At 43.9% G+C, this 18,400-nt stretch overlaps 1 pseudogene; it reads left to right on the top strand.

Moving 5' to 3' along the window:
• Positions 1-10,003, top strand: part of LOC135539223 (hydroperoxide isomerase ALOXE3-like) — a 31,885-nt pseudogene extending 21,882 nt beyond the window's left edge.
• The last annotated feature ends 8,397 nt before the right edge of the window (positions 10,004-18,400 follow it).

The following is an 18,400-nucleotide window of genomic DNA, read 5'->3' on the forward strand; positions in this document are numbered from 1 at the left end:
AATCAATTACCATTCCAATTCACCACACTGTATAACTAACAACAGTGGATTAACAACAGCTTAGAAAATAACTCTCCTACAATAATCTTACATTTCTTCCCCCCGCCCCCTAGAGAAACATCCCTGTTTCTACATTCGATAAGAAATTGCTGGAGGTCCAAAGATCTGTAGACTTCTCACTTCAGTACATAGACTCCCCTGTCACTTATTAAGAGACTAACTCGACGGCAACCTGGGTGCTCAGTCGAACTTTGCTCCAGTTGCAGCCTGTCTGTCTATGCTGGTTGAGGTGTAGACATCTGGTCTCCTGAGGGGTCAGGTGGGTCAATGTCTAATGGGCTGGGCAAGAGGGGTCCTGACAAGGGACCTGGTGAGGCACAGGGGGATCCAGGGACGTCTCAGGTAAGTAGTGTTCCTAGGATCTGAAGGGTAAGGCACCTGACAAGACTGTCAGGGTCAGAGGTCGAGGAGGTGCAGGTAAGTGTTCCACAGGCTCATTTGTTCCAGGTCGGGGTACAGGTGAGGTGTACGGTCTCAAACAATTTTAGTGGATCACTTGGGTCTTGTTAGGTACCTGCTGGACCAATCTGACCCTGTAGATTACACCAGGGTCCTCTTCTGTAGATCCAAGGCACTCATCAAAGGGACCTTTGCAGTGATGTGAAAGCTTCTGACGTGCTATTGCAGGGTCTTTAAGCCATACAAGGTCTCCTGCGTTGTAGAGAATGTGCATGACATTCGTCGTAGTTGCGTTTTTGTTGAAAGTGAGCATGTTCTCTGTTCTGTGTGGGAGATCCAATGGGCAGACTGTACCATGTCGGTGAGTTGAGCTGTATAATCTGCTGGCGATCCCGCTGCAGTCCAGAGGGGAACAGTAGCTTGGCTGACATCTTCTTCAGCTTTTCAACCATGTGTCAGACCATGTGTCAGGCAGAAATCCGTTGTAGAGGGAGTGCTGGTGTTGTAGGACAGGGAAAGTTGGTTGAGGCACTCGTCACCAGGCTGTTGGGGCAGTGTCTTGGTTGGGAGATTGATGAGTGTCCGATTTTAAATTGTTCCACCATCCCATCACATTGTGGATGATAGGATCTGGTTCTGGTCTTCTTAACTCCCAGCAACTGGCAAAGGTCTCGGACGATGTCTGCCTCAAACTGATGTTCTTTGTCAGTGTTCAAGGTTTCTGGTATGTCATGTTTGCTGACAAAGTTCTTGAAGAGACAGTGCTGGTCTTTCATGGCACAGAGGTTGACGTACTTTGAAAAGTAATCTTGCACCACAAGCACATAAAGTGCCTTCAGAAAGTATTCATACCCCTTGGCTTATTCCATTTTTTGTTGTGTTACAGCCTGAAATCAAAATGGATGAAATATTATTATTTTCTCACCCATCTAAACACAATACCCCATGATGGCAATGTGAAAATGACTTCAATATTTTTTTGAAAATTTATTTAAAATGAAATATCTACTTTACATACATATTCATACCCCTGAGTCAATACATGTTAAAATAACCTTTGGCAACAATCACAGATGTGAGTCTTTCTGGGTAAGTCTGTAAGGGCTTTGCACACCTGGATTGTACAATATTTGCCCATTATTCTTTTCCAAATTCTTCAAGCTCGTCAGGCGGCAGGTAGCCTAGTGGTTAGAGCGTTGGTCCAGTAACTGAAAGGTTGCCAGATCGAATCTCTGAGCTGACAAGGTAAGATCTGTTGTTCTGCCCCTCAGTAAGACAGTTAACCCACTGTTCCTAGGCTGTCATTGTAAATAATAATGTGTTCTTAGCTGACTTGCCTAGTTAAATACATTTTTTGTTGATCATTGCTCGACAACCATTTTCAGGTCTTGCCATAGCAAATTAAAACACTCGGCCATTTAGGAACGTTCACAGTCTTCTTTGTAAGTCTCTCAGTCCCAGCTTTGATGCACCTGTACTGACCTCGCCTTCTGAATGATAGTGGGGTGAACAGGCAGTGGCTCGGGTGGTTGTTGTCCTTGATGATCTTTGTGGCCTTCCTGTGACATCGGGTGGTGTAGGTTTCCTGGAGGGCAGGTAGTTTGCCCCCAGTGATGCGTTGTGCAGACCTCACTACCCTCTGGAGAGCCTTACGGTTGTGGGCGGAGCAGTTGCCATACCAGGCGGTGATACAGCCCGCCAGGATGCTCTCGATTGTGCATCTGTAGAAGTTTGTGAGTGCTTTTGGCGCTGCTGCACCTTCTTCACGATGCTGTCTGTGTGGGTGTACCAATTCAGTTTGTCTGTGATGTGTACGCCGAGGAACTTAAAACTTACTACCCTCTCCACTACTGTTCCAACAATGTGGATAGGGGGTGTTCCCTCTGCTGTTTCCTGAAGTCCACAATCATCTCCTTAGTTTTGTTGACGTTGAGTGTGAGGTTATTTTCCTGACACCACACTCCGAGTGCCCTCACCTCCTCCCTGTAGGCCGTCTCGTCGTTGTTGGTAATCAAGCCTACCACTGTTGTGTCGTCCGCAAACTTGATGATCGAGTTGGAGGCGTGCGTGGCCACGCAGTCGTGGGTGAACAGGGAGTACAGGAGAGGGCTCAGAACGCACCCTTGTGGGTCCCCAGTGTTGAGGATCAGCGGGGTGGAGATGTTGTTGCCTACCCTCACCACCTGGGGGCGGCCCGTCAGGAAGTCTCTCAAAGCACTTCATGATGACGGAAGTGAGTGCTACTGGGCGGTAGTCGTTTAGCTCAGTTACCTTAGCTTTCTTGGGAACAGGAACAATGGTGGCCCTCTTGAAGCATGTGGGAACAGCAGACTGGGATAGGGATTGATTGAATATGTCCGTAAACACACCAGCCAGCTGGTCTGCGCATGCTCTGAGGGCGCGGCTGGGGATGCCGTCTGGGCCTGCAGCCTTGCAAGGGTTAACACGTTTAAATGTTTTCCTCACGTCGGCTGCAGTGAAGGAGAGTCTGCATGTTTTGGTAGCGGGCCGTGTCAGTGTATTGTCCTCAAAGCGGGCAAAAAATGTATTTAGTCTGCCTGGGAGCAAGACATCCTGGTCCGTGACGGGGCTGGTTTTCTTTTTGTAATCCGTGATTTACTGTAGACCCTGCCACATACCTCTTGTGTCTGAGCCGTTGAATTGCGATTCTACTTTGTCTCTATACTGACGCTTAGCTTATTTGATTGCCTTGTGGAGGGAATAGCTACACTGCTTGTATTCGGTCATGTTTCCGGTCACCTTGCCCTGATTAAAAGCAGTGGTTCGCGCTTTCAGTTTCATGCGAATGCTGCCATCAATCCACGGTTTCTGGTTTGGGAATGTTTTAATCGTTGCTATGGGAACGACATCTTCAACGCACGTTCTAATGAATCAGCGTATTCGTCAATGTTGTTGTTTGACGCAATACGAAACATATCCCAGTCCACGTGATGGAAGCAGTCTTGGAGTGTGGAATCAGATTGGTCGGACCAGCGTTGAACAGACCTCAGCGCGGGAGCTTCTTGTTTTAGTTTCTGTCTGTACGCAGGGAGCAACAAAATGGAGTCGTGGTCAGCTTTTCCGAAAGGAGAGCGGGGTCTTAGAATATTTTTATTCTGTAAAAGCTTCTTGTACATGGTTAGCATAAGCAACAGCAGTCTCACGCCTTTCCTCTTTTTGGGCAAGCACAGCGCTCACCGCAGAGCAGGATGCTTCTGTGTAAAGGTAGAATGGCTGCGTGAAGTCTGGGAAGACAACTATGGGAGGCGCTGACAAGGAGTGTTTCAGGTAGGAGAATGCATCTTGGCATGCTTAAGTCCACTAGAGTGGAACATTTTCAGTCAGCATATTTAACAGTACAGCATGGTGTGCAAAGTTTGTGATAAACTATATGGTAATATCCACAGAGTCCCAGGAAGGCTCTCACTTCTGTGGATGTGTGAGTAGGCCAGTCCTTCACATTTTGCACGTTACTTGGTTCTGGATGAATTCGATCTTTGGACACGATTTGCTCTAGGAATAGTACCCTTGGAATCGGGAGAGGATTTCTTCCAGGTGCTGCAGGTGTTCCTCGAAGGAACGGATGTAGATGAGGACATCATCCAAGTACAAGTTTTTCATCGGAGGCCTCACAGGACATACTTCATTACTCTCTTGAATGTCACTGGAGCATTGGTCAGCTCACCTCATTGGTATACAGCTCACCACCTCTTTTGCGAATGCTGTCTTTTCTCGATCCTTCTGCTCCACGTGCCAGTACCCATGCTGAAGATCCACTGTTGAGAACAAGTCAGAGCCAGACAGCCCATCCAAGGCATCGTTAACTCGCTGTAGTGGATTAGAATCTTTTGATAGTCACAATATTTAGCTTTCTGTAATCCGAACAGAAACGCCAGGATCTGTCCTTGTTGGGGTCAGAACTACTGGCGCAGCCTAAAGAATGTTGCTTCCTCCGATTACAACTGTCTTCAAGAGTTTGTCAACTTGGTTCTATATTTCCTGCCTTTGGTCTGGTGTCACACGGTAGGCACGATGTTTGACAGGCATGGCATTGCCAGTGCGGACACAATGTTTTATTAGGCCTGTTTGACCTTGGCCTTCTGAACTCTTGCAGAAGACGTCTGTGTACTTCTTGAGAAGCGATTTCAGTGACTGAACTTGAGCGGACGACAAGTTAGTCTCAATCAATCAAATGTATTTATAAAGCCATTTTTACATCAGCACATCATTATACAGAAACCCAGCCTAAAATCCCAAAAAGCAAACAATGCAGATGTAGAGGCATGGTGGCTAGGAAAAACTCCCTAGAAATGCAGTGACCTAGGAAGAAAACAAGAGAGGAACCAGGTTCTGTGGGGTGGCCAGTCCACTTCTGGCTGTGCTGGGTGATTATAATTGTTCTTCAAGATGTTCAAAGATGACCGGCAGGGTCAAATAATAATCACAGTTATTGTAGAGGGTGCAACCGCTCAATACCTCAGGAGTAAATATACGTTTTTTTTTTGTAGCCGAGCATTAGGAGGTCAAGACAGCAGGTGAGGAAGGAGAGAGAGAGAGAGAACAGTTTTCAACAAGCAATTGAGTTGCGAGACTCTGCTGTAGAGCTCATCACTCCCCCTAACTGGGAGGGTGCCAGAGACAATTACTCGATGCCGACACATCTTTCTAGAGAATTTACACGCTGAAGCTATGTTGCGCTTGGTGACCTCTGATTGGTACCAACGATGTTAGGATGAAACAATGTGGATAACAATATCCCCATACTCTCTATGCTCACCAGTTTTAGACTTAGCCAGCACCCTCTTTCAGTTAGCCTTTACATCTGCCGCCCTGCTCCCTGGTAAACAGTGTATGATTGCTGGATGATGATTTTTAAGTCTAATATTGCGGGTAATGGCATCGCAAATGACTAGGGTTTTCAATTTGTCAGAGCCTAACAATTGCATCTGAAGATGGCTTGCAACACGGCTATCCTCACCATAAGGCGATAGATCTCCTGTATATTATGAGTACAGCGACTGCAGTTAGATGTTACTACTTAGCTTTTTCGGCTGGTGGAGGTCCTGTAGAACCATGTCCAGATAAAGCATCCGGGGTGAAAAAGTTGAATGAAGAGAGTAGAGTGAAGAAAAAAATAAGACGTTGTTAAATGTGTTAAATGCAGATTTTGATTAAACTGTTATTAAAGTAAAACTAAAAAGGTTGGCAGGTAGCCAAGTAGCAACAAACAGCACAGCAGCATGGAGACAAGTCATCTATCTTCATAGAGGGTGCAGCAACATCCAGGGAAGGTGATGTGGTACAGCATGTCTTCCACAACTGATATTCAGTAGGGCATGTTGCTGTTGCAGGAAACCAAGCCTAGTATCACTGAATGGTGGGCCCCTCTGACAACTTGAAACTCATGCTTGAGTTGTTCTTTCCCTAGGGGAAATGCATAATGACAAAGTCCAGGGAATGTCCAAACATTGTTCAAACATTGTCCATTGACAGAGCAAGCAAAGGATGTCTTCACGGGGCGCTTTTTCAGAGCTGGATGTGAAGTTCTGAAATCCTCACTGATGATGGAAATGGTTGATCCTGTGTCAAGAAGAGCAGACACTTCAATTCCCTCAAAGATGGCAAGTACAGTGCCTTGCGAAAGTATTCGGCCCCCTTGAACTTTGCGACCTTTTGCCACATTTCAGGCTTCAAACATAAAGATATAAAACTGTATTTTTTTGTGAAGAATCAACAACAAGTGGGACACAATCATGAAGTGGAACGACATTTATTGGATATTTCAAACTTTTTTAACAAATCAAAAACTGAAAAATTGGGCGTTCACAGTGAGAGTCAGCATGAAGGAGCTTCTCATCTGTGTCATTAGAACAAAACATAGCAACCTAGTCTGGGGTCTGTGCCACTGGCGGGTATGCAGCATGTAGTTGGAGATCTGCACAAGTTCTTTCAAAGAAACTTGCGACGAGCTGGGCATCACCGATGTCCTCCGCTCCATGAATCTTCGCCTGCAAGGCTGGGTCCAATCCGGCCGCAGTGGTAAAACTTCACCCCTTCCTGTGCCTTGTGGTCATAGTCTGGGAAGGCCTCCAGAACCAACGAGTGATGTCAGCAATGTACACATCCAAGCTCTCACCAGGCTTCCTAGGGCAAGCATTCACATGTGTCTGAAAGAGATTGCTTGTGGCCAAGAGCTTCCTTGAGTTTGGTCTTGACAACAGAGTAGGTCTTCTGAACCATTAGCGAAAGGCTGTCCCAGTATAGGAGTTCTGAATCAGCTAGGTGCGTGGGAAATACTGAGGCTATTACAGGTCCAACTCCATATCTGGCAGATTGTACATTGCCTGCACAGCCACTTCAAAGCAATAAGACCAGCAAGCAAACAACCCAAGTGCCATCTCCCTGAAAAGCCCCCCATGAGAAGTGATGGGGGCTACAAAGTCAATAGCATTGTCCAAAGGTCCAGCTTGAATAACATTGTCTAATGGTCCAGCTAGTTTAGCATTAGCTAGAGGTTCAGGGCTACTGTTGTTCAGCGATTCTGTTTCAGACACGTTCCAAGAAAGTAGCAAAACGTTGGCAAATAAGCTTAAACATTTTTGCAAAGGTGACAAAAACTGCAGTAATCTTCTAAATCTCTCAGAAAAAAGATAGTAGCTAGCTCTTACCAGCTGTCCAGATGAGTCCTTCATCCTTGTGCTAGCTGGTGAAAGTATCTACAATGTCCATGGAAAAATTCTTCCAACAATTAACAAACATCTGACCAATCAGAAGAGAGCAAAGTACATGCTAGGTAGATAACAATTACCATTCCACAAAAAAATGCTTATTCGGCTGTATGTTTCAATAAAACAAAGCATTTGTCCACAATTCACAATTCCGATTGTCCACAATTCATAATTAAATTCTGATTGTCTCATTCACTGACATTGAAGCAGAGCGAGCAGTGTACAACGATACATAATGTATCATGTGACTAGTTTTTGCAGCTGTCTGCGTTCGGCACTACGGGGAGAGTGAGGGAGAGAGTGCAAACTCCACCAATTTAGTTTCAATGTATGGAATCATTTGGGAATTTCTGGATTTTAGGTCAACTTCCCTTTCATGGTTAACATTCCAAAACTATATCCTAGTTAATTAGCAAAATGTCAATACAGTGTCTGAATGAAGTGGTTTACTGTACCTTCTCCATGCAGGAATCCCTCAGTCTTTCAGTTCAGTGACAGAGCTGGTCAAGTTTCTCACCATGGTGATCTTCACAGTGTCTGTCCAACATGCTGCAGTCAACAATGGACAGGTGATGAAACCAATTGTGTGATTTTAGTTTGCCGTGTTACTGTTGTATTATATTGGAAAAGCAAAGTAGTTTGATCTATTTTGCCATTGTCGTTCCAGTTTGATTTTGGGGGCTGGATGCCCAACTTCCCCAACGCTCTGCAACAACCACCTCCCACCACTAAGGGGCAGTGTACTGAGAGCACCATGCTGAAGACCTTCCCTGACATCAACACCACCGTTAATGGCATGGCAGCGGTGTACCTTCTGAGCAGGCAGTCCACTGACTATGTGAGTATATGAGAGAAACTGTATTAAAGTATATTCTATGACTTTAAAACATTTCATGACAATGCCAATCGAATTGTGTCCTTAGTAGTCATAATTAAAATATACTCAGTGGTTCATGAAACAACAGTTTCAATGTCATTTAAAATTTCATCAACTCTTGCGTCCTTAGGTCGCTCTTGGAAATGGCTATCAGGATCACTTCAGTGAGAAGACCCTCTGGAACTGATTCACGAAACTCAAAATGTGCTGAAGAAATACAATTTTGAAATCCAAGGCAGGAATGTCTCTTTACCCCTGTCATATACCTACCTGAATCCCAACAATGTGGAGAACAGTGTGGCCCTGTAAAATGAGTCGGTCGTATTTCTTATGCCCCAAATGGAAGAAATGCACAGATACAGGGAGAGACTACCTGGACTTGTCCAATAAGAACCACTTGTTTTCATTTTCCATTGAAGCATGTTTTACAACCTTTTTCTACGGTGTGCCCTAATAAATGCAACCTAGGTAATTGACTTTGGTTCAATTGTTAGATACATGTTGCACTTGAACTAGAACTTGAACTGAAAAAAATAAAAAATAATAATATTTTACTTAACCCTTCTATTATGTTAGAAAAGGCCAGACACGATTGATGTTCTGATCCAATTTGGAAATGACATGAAGTACAGTTTCCCTTATCAAAATGTGGCTGCGAATGGGACTTTTCACAGACCTTTTCTTCTAAAAACAATGTAGGTGTCCTTTTCTTCACATTTCCCCCTGTCAATCAAGAATGATAATTCTTCAAGTATTACCGGTGAAACATCCATGCAGTATCTGCATACAAACCATTTAATCTCAATCAGTTTGATCTTCTTGAGTTATACAGTGTTTCACACTATCCTACAGTGTTGTATTGAATGATGTAGATTGTGTGAATTGTGGAGCAGATAGTGTTAACAAGTTTGCCTCGTGGACCTATAAGTTTTAGCCACATGAGAGAAAAATGCACTGGTGTTTTTGTCTTACAGTAATGTAATACTATGCTATTATAGTCGGTTCATTATGTGATCTTGCAGAACTTGCAGACATTGATTCAGCTTTGATCCATCTTTATTAAACAGCACCATTCGCCAGAGTAGCCTGTTCTCTAAGAGCAGAGCAAGGACTGTAGTAAAGTAGAGAATAAACACATGCACAGAATGTGATGAGCAGAAGCTTCAGGATCTTTAGTCCGGAGAATAAAAGTTCAGGGAAAGGTCAGATTGTCAGCAACTCCGTTTTATTTAACCTTATTTAACTCCACTTCAAATAAATGTTGCTCTGTGCAGGAAGCAGCTTGTTTCTAGGACACACCGTTCAAGAGTTATAAAGGTCAAAGTGCGGGTCACCTTTACCCAGAACATTGTAGATGTCTCGTTTTTTGTTGTTGTACTGGGCTGTATTTTTACAAGTTCATTACCCCTACCTAGACAAGTAGATGAAGGGTCAAAGAGCAACAAATATTTTTGTGATTTCAATCAAAATATTCCGGTCAACTTAAGTTTAAACTTATGTTTTTTGGGTAGCCTAGTGGTTAGACCGTTGGGCAAGTAACCGAAAGGTTGCTGGATCGAATCCCCAAGCTGACAAGGTAAAAATCTGTCGTTCTGCCCCTGAACACTGTCATTGTAAATAAGAATTTGTTCTTAACGGACTTACCAAGTTAAATAAAGATTCAAAAAAATTACTTCTGACTTCTGTATCATCATCATACACTTTGGTCTAGTGTGGCAGAATCAGTAGAGTGAACCTTAAAATAGCCATCAACTCCAATCCCCTATGGTCATGGCTATCCAATTAGGATCAGAGATGGAAGTGGGAGCGAGGGACACCACTTGCTGTTTTTTCCTGGATCAATGAAAGTCAAGGAACTAAGTAGACCAAACTCAGCTGTTATTGCATTGGTGTCCAAGTTAAGTAGACCTGAACTGACAAAAATAAATAAAGGAAACAGCCTAAGTGAACTGTCTTCATTTACAGTGCATTCGAAAGGTATTTTGTTACATTACAGCCTTATTCTTAAATGATGTAATAATTTTTTCCCTCATTAATCTACATACCCCATAATAACAAAGTAAAAACTTTTGCAAATTTATTTAAAAAAATACAGCTGAAATATCATATTTACATAAGTATTCAGACCCTTTATTCTGTACTTTGTTGAAGCACTTTTAGCAGCGATTACAGCTTTGAGTCGTCTAAGGTATGATGCTACAAGCTTGGCACACCGGTATTTGGGGAGTTTCTCCCATTCTTCTCTGCAGATCCTTTCAAGCTCTCTCAGGTTGGATGGGGAGCGTCATTGCACAGCTATTTTGTCTTGGCTGTGTGCTTAGGGTCGTTGTCCTGTTGGAAGGTTAACCTTCGCTCCAGTCTGAGGTCCTGAGCGCTCTGAAGCAGGTTTTCATCAAAGATCTCTCTTTACTTTGGTCCATTCATCTTTCCCTCGATCCTGACAAATCTCCAAATCCTTGCTGCTGAAAAACTTCCCCACAGCATGATGCTGCCACCACCATGCTTCTCCATGCAACAAGCTGATTTGTGGAGTGCTGCAGAGATGGTTGTCCTTCTGGAAGGTCCTCCCATCTCCACAGAGGAACTCTGGAGCTCTGTCAGAGTGACCATCGGGTTCTTGGTCACCTCCCTGACCAAGGCCCTTCTCCCCCGATTGCTCAGTTTGGCCAGGTCTAGGAAGAATCTTGGTGGTTCCAAACTTCTTCCATTTAAGAAATATGGAGGCCACTGTGTTCTTGGGAACCTTCAATGCTGTGGAATTCTTTTGCTACCCTTCCCCAGATCTGTGCCTCAACACAATCTTGTCTCAGAGTGCTACGAACAATTCCTTTGACCTCATGGCTTGGTTTTTGCTCTGACATGCACTGTCAACTGTGGGAACTTATATAGACAGGTGTGTGCCTTTCCAAATCACGTCCAATCAATTTAATTTACCACAGGAGGACTTCAATCATGTTGTAGAAACATTTCAAGGATGATCAATAGAAACAGGATACACCTGAGCTAAATTTAAAGTCTCAAAGCATGTTGTCTGGTATTTCTGTTATTTAAAAAAAAAGACATTTGCTAAACTTTCTAAAAACCTCTTTTCACTTGGTCATTATGGGTATTGTGTGTAGATTGATGAAAGAAAAAATATTTACTCAATTTTAGAGTAAAGCTATAATGTAACGAAATGTCAAAAAGTCAAGGGGTTTGAATACTTTCCGAATGCACTCTATCCACCATCTTTTTGTTAGGATTTAGGAAGTCTCGGTACAGGTGTCTGAGAGGCACATTACCAGAGCAGGCCAAGATTAAGAAGTAATTTTCTTTTGCAACGCTCTGTATTTTCCGCTGGCTGCCCCACCACCACAGAAAGTGCTGAGCTAGGCTGAAACACCTGCATTTTGGAGCTGCTTTACTCAAGAAAGCAAAAAAGGAGACCATGTTTGTATGCGGCTTTATTAACTCAATTGTTATTATTTTTACATTGTTTGCAAACTGATAATATCACGTATTAATAACAAAATAACAAGCAAAACAGGCAAGCCCCCCAAAAAAGTATATATATGTATTTGTTTTTACCTAATAGTGTGGAGCTCAAAACAGGTGAGTCATTTCATATTGTTGAGGTCTTCACTATTATTCTACAATGTAGAAAATAGTAAAAATAAGGAAAACCCCTGGAATGGGTAGGTGTACCCTGGAATGAGTAGGTGTACCCTGGAATGAGTAGGTGTACCCTGGAATGAGTAGGTGTACCCTGGAATGAGTAGGTGTACCCTGGAATGAGTAGGTGTACCCTGGAATGAGTAGGTGTACCCTGGAATGAGAAGGTGTACCCTGGAATGAGTAGGTGTACCCTGGAATGAGAAGGTGTACCCTGGAATGAGTAGGTGTACCCTGGAATGAGTAGGTGTACCCTGGAATGAGTAGGTGTACCCTGGAATGATGAGTAGGTGTACCCTGGAATGAGTAGGTGTACCCTGGAATGAGAAGGTGTACCCTGGAATGAGTAGGTGTACCCTGGAATGAGAAGGTGTACCCTGGAATGAGTAGGTATACCCTGGAATGAGTAGGTGTACCCTGGAATGAGGTGTACCCTGGAATGAGTAGGTGTACCCTGGAATGAGTAGGTGTACCCTGGAATGAGTAGGTGTACCCTGGAATGAGTAGGTGTACCCTGGAATGAGAAGGTGTACCCTGGAATGAGTAGGTGTACCCTGGAATGAGTAGGTGTACCCTGGAATGAGAAGGTGTACCCTGGAATGAGTAGGTGTACCCTGGAATGAGTAGGTGTACCCTGGAATGAGTAGGTGTACCCTGGAATGAGTAGGTGTACCCTGGAATGAGTAGGTGTACCCTGGAATGAGTAGGTGTACCCTGGAATGAGTAGGTGTACCCTGGAATGAGTAGGTGTACCCTGGAATGAGTAGGTGTACCCTGGAATGAGTAGGTGTACCCTGGAATGAGTAGGTGTACCCTGGAATGAGTAGGTGTACCCTGGAATGAGAAGGTGTACCCTGGAATGAGTAGGTGTACCCTGGAATGAGTAGGTGTACCCTGGAATGAGAAGGTGTACCCTGGAATGAGTAGGTGTACCCTGGAATGAGAAGGTGTACCCTGGAATGAGTAGGTGTACCCTGGAATGAGTAGGTGTACCCTGGAATGAGTAGGTGTACCCTGGAATGAGTAGGTTCACCCTGGAATGAGTAGGTGCACCCTGGAATGAGTAGGTGTACCCTGGAATGAGTAGGTGTACCCTGGAATGAGTAGGTGTACCCTGGAATGAGTAGGTGTACCCTGGAATGAGTAGGTGTACCCTGGAATGAGTAGGTGTACCCTGGAATGAGTAGGTGTACCCTGGAATGAGTAGGTGCACCCTGGAATGAGTAGGTGTACCCTGGAATGAGTAGGTGCACCCTGGAATGAGTAGGTGCACCCTGGAATGAGTAGGTGTACCCTGGAATGAGTAGGTGCACCCTGGAATGAGTAGGTGCACCCTGGAATGAGTAGGTGCGCCCTGGAATGAGTAGGTGTGCCCTGGAATGAGTAGGTGTACCCTGGAATGAGTAGGTTCACCCTGGAATGAGTAGGTTCACCCTGGAATGAGTAGGTGCACCCTGGAATGAGTAGGTGTGTACAAACGTTTGACTGGTACTGTATATACAGTATTATATACACACTGAGAATACCAAATATTAGGAACACCTTGCTAACATTGAGTTGCGCCCGCTTTTGCCCTCAGAACAGCCTCAATTCGTCAGGGAATGGACTCTACAAGGTGTTGAAAGCATTCCACAGGGATGCTGGCCCATGCTGATTCAATGCTTTCCAGAGTTGTTTCACGTTGGCTGGTTGTCCTTTGGGTGGTGGACCATTCTTGATACACACGGGAAACGGTTGAGTGTGAAAAACCAAGCAGATTTGCAGTTCTTGACACAAACCGGTGTGCCTAGCACCTACTACCATACCCCATTCAAAGGCACTCAAATGCTTTGTCTTTCCCATGTGATGGAACATTTTAGGTTGGTGCTTTTCTATTTCTACATTTCTGTGTTCTATGTTTGTGCTTTTCTAATAACCGTTTTCTGTGTTCATGCAAGTGACTAATTGAACGAATCCTCACTATTAGTAACTTCAACTTGGGAGTACTCCCAGACTCTTGTTTTGAGAATGAAAGATCTCTCAGTTTCAAGGTATCTGCTTAGAGAGAAGAAGCCTCGTGATGTATTGGTCTGTCATATGCATGACCCAGTATTGGTCTGTCACATGCATGACCCAGTATTGGTCTGTCACAAGCATGACCCAGTATTGGTCTGTCACATGCATAACCCAGTATTGGTCTGTCACATGCATGACCCAGTATTGGTCTGTCACATGCATGACCCAGTATTGGTCTGTCACATGAATGAAGCAAACGTTAATGATGAACGAATAAGCTAAATCATGCAAATATAACTTGTCTGTATATAAGAGATCTAACGGGACTGCCTCTGTATATAAGGTAGAGCTCCTGATCGACAAAATGATGACAAAAGGTTTTCCTACTAATTATTTGCCCCCTTTTGAATGTAATTTCCAAGCCACTGTAATGCACTCTGGATGAAATCTTCATCAGGGCTCATTGACAATGCATTGAGTAGAATGCTCAGTCGGGCATCAACCCAAAATGAGCGTTCAAAACAATATTGTGACAAACATGCAACCCATGAATATACCTCTATATATGAGTGACTGTGTCCAACACACCACCACTTATCTTGGGAACCTACTGACCCCCAAAATAATTTTTGTTCTCAATTACATGTATTGCTAAAATAATGGTTGATGGAAATACAGGCAGGCACCACATTACTAGAGGACAAAACAGCTCAATCAAGCATGATGGTATTGTAAGTATAAAAGTAAAGCTTCCTTTCATGTAATTAAAAAAATCTTGAAACGGTAGTGAAATGGGATTAGTGTTGTGTGTGAAGAATCCAATACTTGAACTTGTATGCGGTACAAATTACATTATTGTGGGCACACCTCCTCAAATAGTATTAATTAGGCTGTTTGATAAGATTTGAATCCTAAGCAACCTGCATACACATTGTTTGAAGTGCAATAGACCAACATAGCACAGGGGGAGGACAGCTCATAATAACGGCCGGAACGGAGCGAATGGAATGGCATCAAACAGATGGAAACCACGTGTTTAATGTATTTGATACCAGTCCACTAATTCTGCTCAGGAAATTACCACAAGCCCGTCCTCCCCAATTAAGGTGCCACTAACCTCCTTTGCAACATAGCTACTGTAGTAGGTCAAAGCTATGTGCCGGAAAACCTTAGTGGAACATGGGTGGAGTGGTCATTGTGGTGCTCATGTGAATGTTTGGCTTCAGACAAATGCCTACTTCTCACTTAAAGCGTTGTTTTTTTTGTTTTAGATTGGATGTAAAAAGTGTGTCACACAGAAAAGACAAAGACAACATGACAATGACACGCTTAGTCAAACATGTATCAGTCAATGTCCTTTTATTTACATCATTGGCTGAGTATATTATGAGAATTTGGTGAACTGATCCATGCATATAGTACAGTTTGAATTTCCAACAGATCAGAACCTTCATTATGGCAGATGGCACAATAATGCAACTGTGTACTGCGAAACGTTACAAAACTACTGAGGAAGCGATCTAGTAATTCAACATAAAGCATGAACAGATATGATCATTTATGTACTGTAAACAGCCTTGTATTCCCACAAGGTTCAAATGTTTATCCATATATTGATCTTGAATTATAGAAACAAACGAAAACATACATTTTTCCACTCCAATTAATACATAAGTCTGAATTTACATAAACGTATAAACCACACAGCTTAATATGAGCATGAAAGTGTTCTAGAATATGTACACACGACTACATTTACAATAATACACTGGGTGAGAGCCAGAAATCGTTGATACTGTCATCGCCAGTACAACCAACTTGCACTTAATAGAACAAAGCACATAGAGAGAAATCACGGTCAATCTTAAAATTCAGAATTCAGATAATAATGGCTTATTATGTGAACTTGCATACGGTTGTAGCAATAGTAACATACGAGTGCCTCAGCACTAGTTTTACAGAATTTGATTTGTCTAAATAAACGGAGCAGGGTTTGGATTTTTCATTCTCCCCATTATCATTACAGGTTGGTGTCTTCTCTTGTTGTCCCTTGGTCCTGCTCATTAGGGCACAGAACAGGAAATGTTTTAAAATGCTCTGCAATGGAAAATGTAAATAATTGTTTCTTATTGGACAAGCCCTCGTAGTCCCTCCCTGTTTCAGTCAGTTTTTCCCTGTTTGGTACCCAAATGAACACGACGCAGGTTAAAACAGTTATACAATCTAAATGATGGATAGCAAACAATCAGATATGGCTTCAGACTAAAATATGAAAGATGATGAAACATCGATGGAGGCCTTTGGGCGGTGTGATTGGCTGGGTGGCAGTGCTCACAGGGACGTTACCAGGGTTACCAGGGGCAAGCACAGGTCAATAGTGAGGAACCGGGTGATGGAGAGTTGGGTAGGGGTGGTGGGGGATCACATGGTGAACCCTCTTTCTCCCCTGTGATTTGGGGTAGTCTTCTTATTGGTGGAAGGGTTTGGTGCAGTCTAGTTATTGGTGGACAGGTTTGTTGCAGTCCTCTTTGTTGGTGGACAGGTTTGGTGCGGTCTTCTTATTAGACAGGCAGAGAGAAATGCCCCTTCTTCCCAGAGGTGCTCTTGGACCCTCTATGGGGGTCCAATCAGAGTCTGCTCCTCCCTGGGCTCTATCTTCTCTCCACTTCTCTCTTTTCTCTCCATCTCTGTCTCTCTCTGCTGTGTGTATTAATGTCTTCTCAGAGTCTGCTCCTCCCTGGGCTCTATCTTCTCTCTTTTCTCTCCATCTCTCTGTCTCTCTGCTGTGTATTAATGTCTTCTCAGATTGTGCTCCTCCCTGGGCTCTATCTTCTCTTTTCTCTCCATCTCTGTCTCTCTCTGCTGTGTATTAATGTCTTCTCAGAGTCTGCTCCTCCCTGGGCTCTATCTTCTCTCTTTCTCTCCATCTCTGTCTCTCTCTGCTGTGTGTATTAATGTCTTCTCAGAGTCTGCTCCTCCCTGGGCTCTATCTTTCTCTTTCTCTCTCCATCTCTGTCTCTCTCTGCTGTGTGTATTAATGTCTTCTCAGATTGTGCTCCTCGGTGCAGGAACCTTTTCTCAAGGTGATGTCATCCACGGCCATCTCTCCGCTCCGGCCACGCCCGCGCCCTTCAGAATCACCTGGGAACAACAACACAGCACAATAAATAAGTTATTTCGCTATATAGCACTTTCGATTACAAAATGTAATCTCAAAGCAAAACAAAACAAAAAACAGGTACAACTAATTATCAAAATGGAATGTGAATGGTGTCTAGTCAGCTTCAGACAGGGGTAGTATGGAAAGGCAGTCTGCTATGACTTGAGAGGAGGGGGGCATCGATGGTTAGCCAGGGAGAAAGGCAGTCTGCTATGACTTGAAGAGGAGGGGGCATCGATGGTTAGCCAGGGAGAAAGGCAGTCTGCTATGACTTGAGAGGAGGGGGGCATCAATGGTTAGCAAGGGAGAAAGGCAGTCTGCTATGACTTGAGAGGAGGGGGGCATCGATGGTTAGCAAGGGAGAAAGGCAGTCTCTGGTATGACTTGAGAGGAGGGGGGCATCAATGGTTAGCCAGGGAGAAAGGCAGTCTGCTATGACTTGAGAGGAGGGGGGCATCGATGGTTAGCAAGGGAGAAAGGCAGTCTCTGGTATGACTTGAGAGGAGGGGGGTATCAATGGTTAGCCAGGGAGAAAGGCAGTCTGCTATGACTTGAGAGGAGGGGGTCATCGATGGTTAGCCAGGGAGAAAGGCAGTCTGCTATGACTTGAGAGGAGGGGGCATCGATGGTTAGCCAGGGAGAAAGGCAGTCTGCTATGACTTTGAAGAGGAGGGAGAAAGGGTCTGCATATGGTTAGCCAGGGAGAAAGGCAGTCTGCTATGACTTGAGAGGAGGGGGCATCGATGGTTAGCCAGGGAGAAAGGCAGTCTCTGGTATGACTTCGCCATCTCCGACAATTATAGAACCTCCATAGCGTAGTAGTTGAACATCAATTGAGGACAACCATGATTCAAACACACACACCAATAACCAATGTGTCAGTCGTTGCTAAAGGTCAGTCACAGATGGCAAAGACAAGTCAAGTGTGGTGTCAGACATAATACTGTATACTGTTTTATACTTTAGGAACAGCTACTCTTTCTATGGCATAGACTGACCAAGTGAAAGCTATGATCTCTTATTTTTGTTACATGTTAAATCCGCCTCAATCATCAGTGTAGATTAAGGGGAGGAAGGATTTTCAAGCCTTGAGACAATTGAGACATGGATTGTGGTATGTGTGCCATTCAGAGGGTGAATGGGCAAGATAAAATATTTGAGTGCCTTTGTACGGGGTAATGGTACTAGGTGCCAGGCACACCGGTTTGAGTGTGTCAAGAACTGCAATGCTGCTTTTTTTTTAATCTCAACAGTTTCCCCGTGCTTCAAGAATGGTCCACCACCTAGCGACATTCAGCCAACTTGACACAACTGTGGGAAGCATTGGAGTCAACACGTATCAGCATCCCTGTGGAACACTTTCGGCACCTTGTAGAGTCCAAGAATTGTGGCTGATCTGAGGGAATAAAGGGTGCAACCTAATATCAGGTGTTCTGTATATATACTACTGTATACGGCTTTACACTCTCTCTATACTACTACTGTCACTACTGTATGTTTTACCTGTTTTACTCTTTACACTACTGTATA

The sequence above is a fragment of the Oncorhynchus masou genome, unplaced genomic scaffold (assembly GCF_036934945.1).
Source record: "Oncorhynchus masou masou isolate Uvic2021 unplaced genomic scaffold, UVic_Omas_1.1 unplaced_scaffold_2554, whole genome shotgun sequence".
NCBI classification, from domain to species: Eukaryota; Metazoa; Chordata; class Actinopteri; order Salmoniformes; family Salmonidae; genus Oncorhynchus; species Oncorhynchus masou.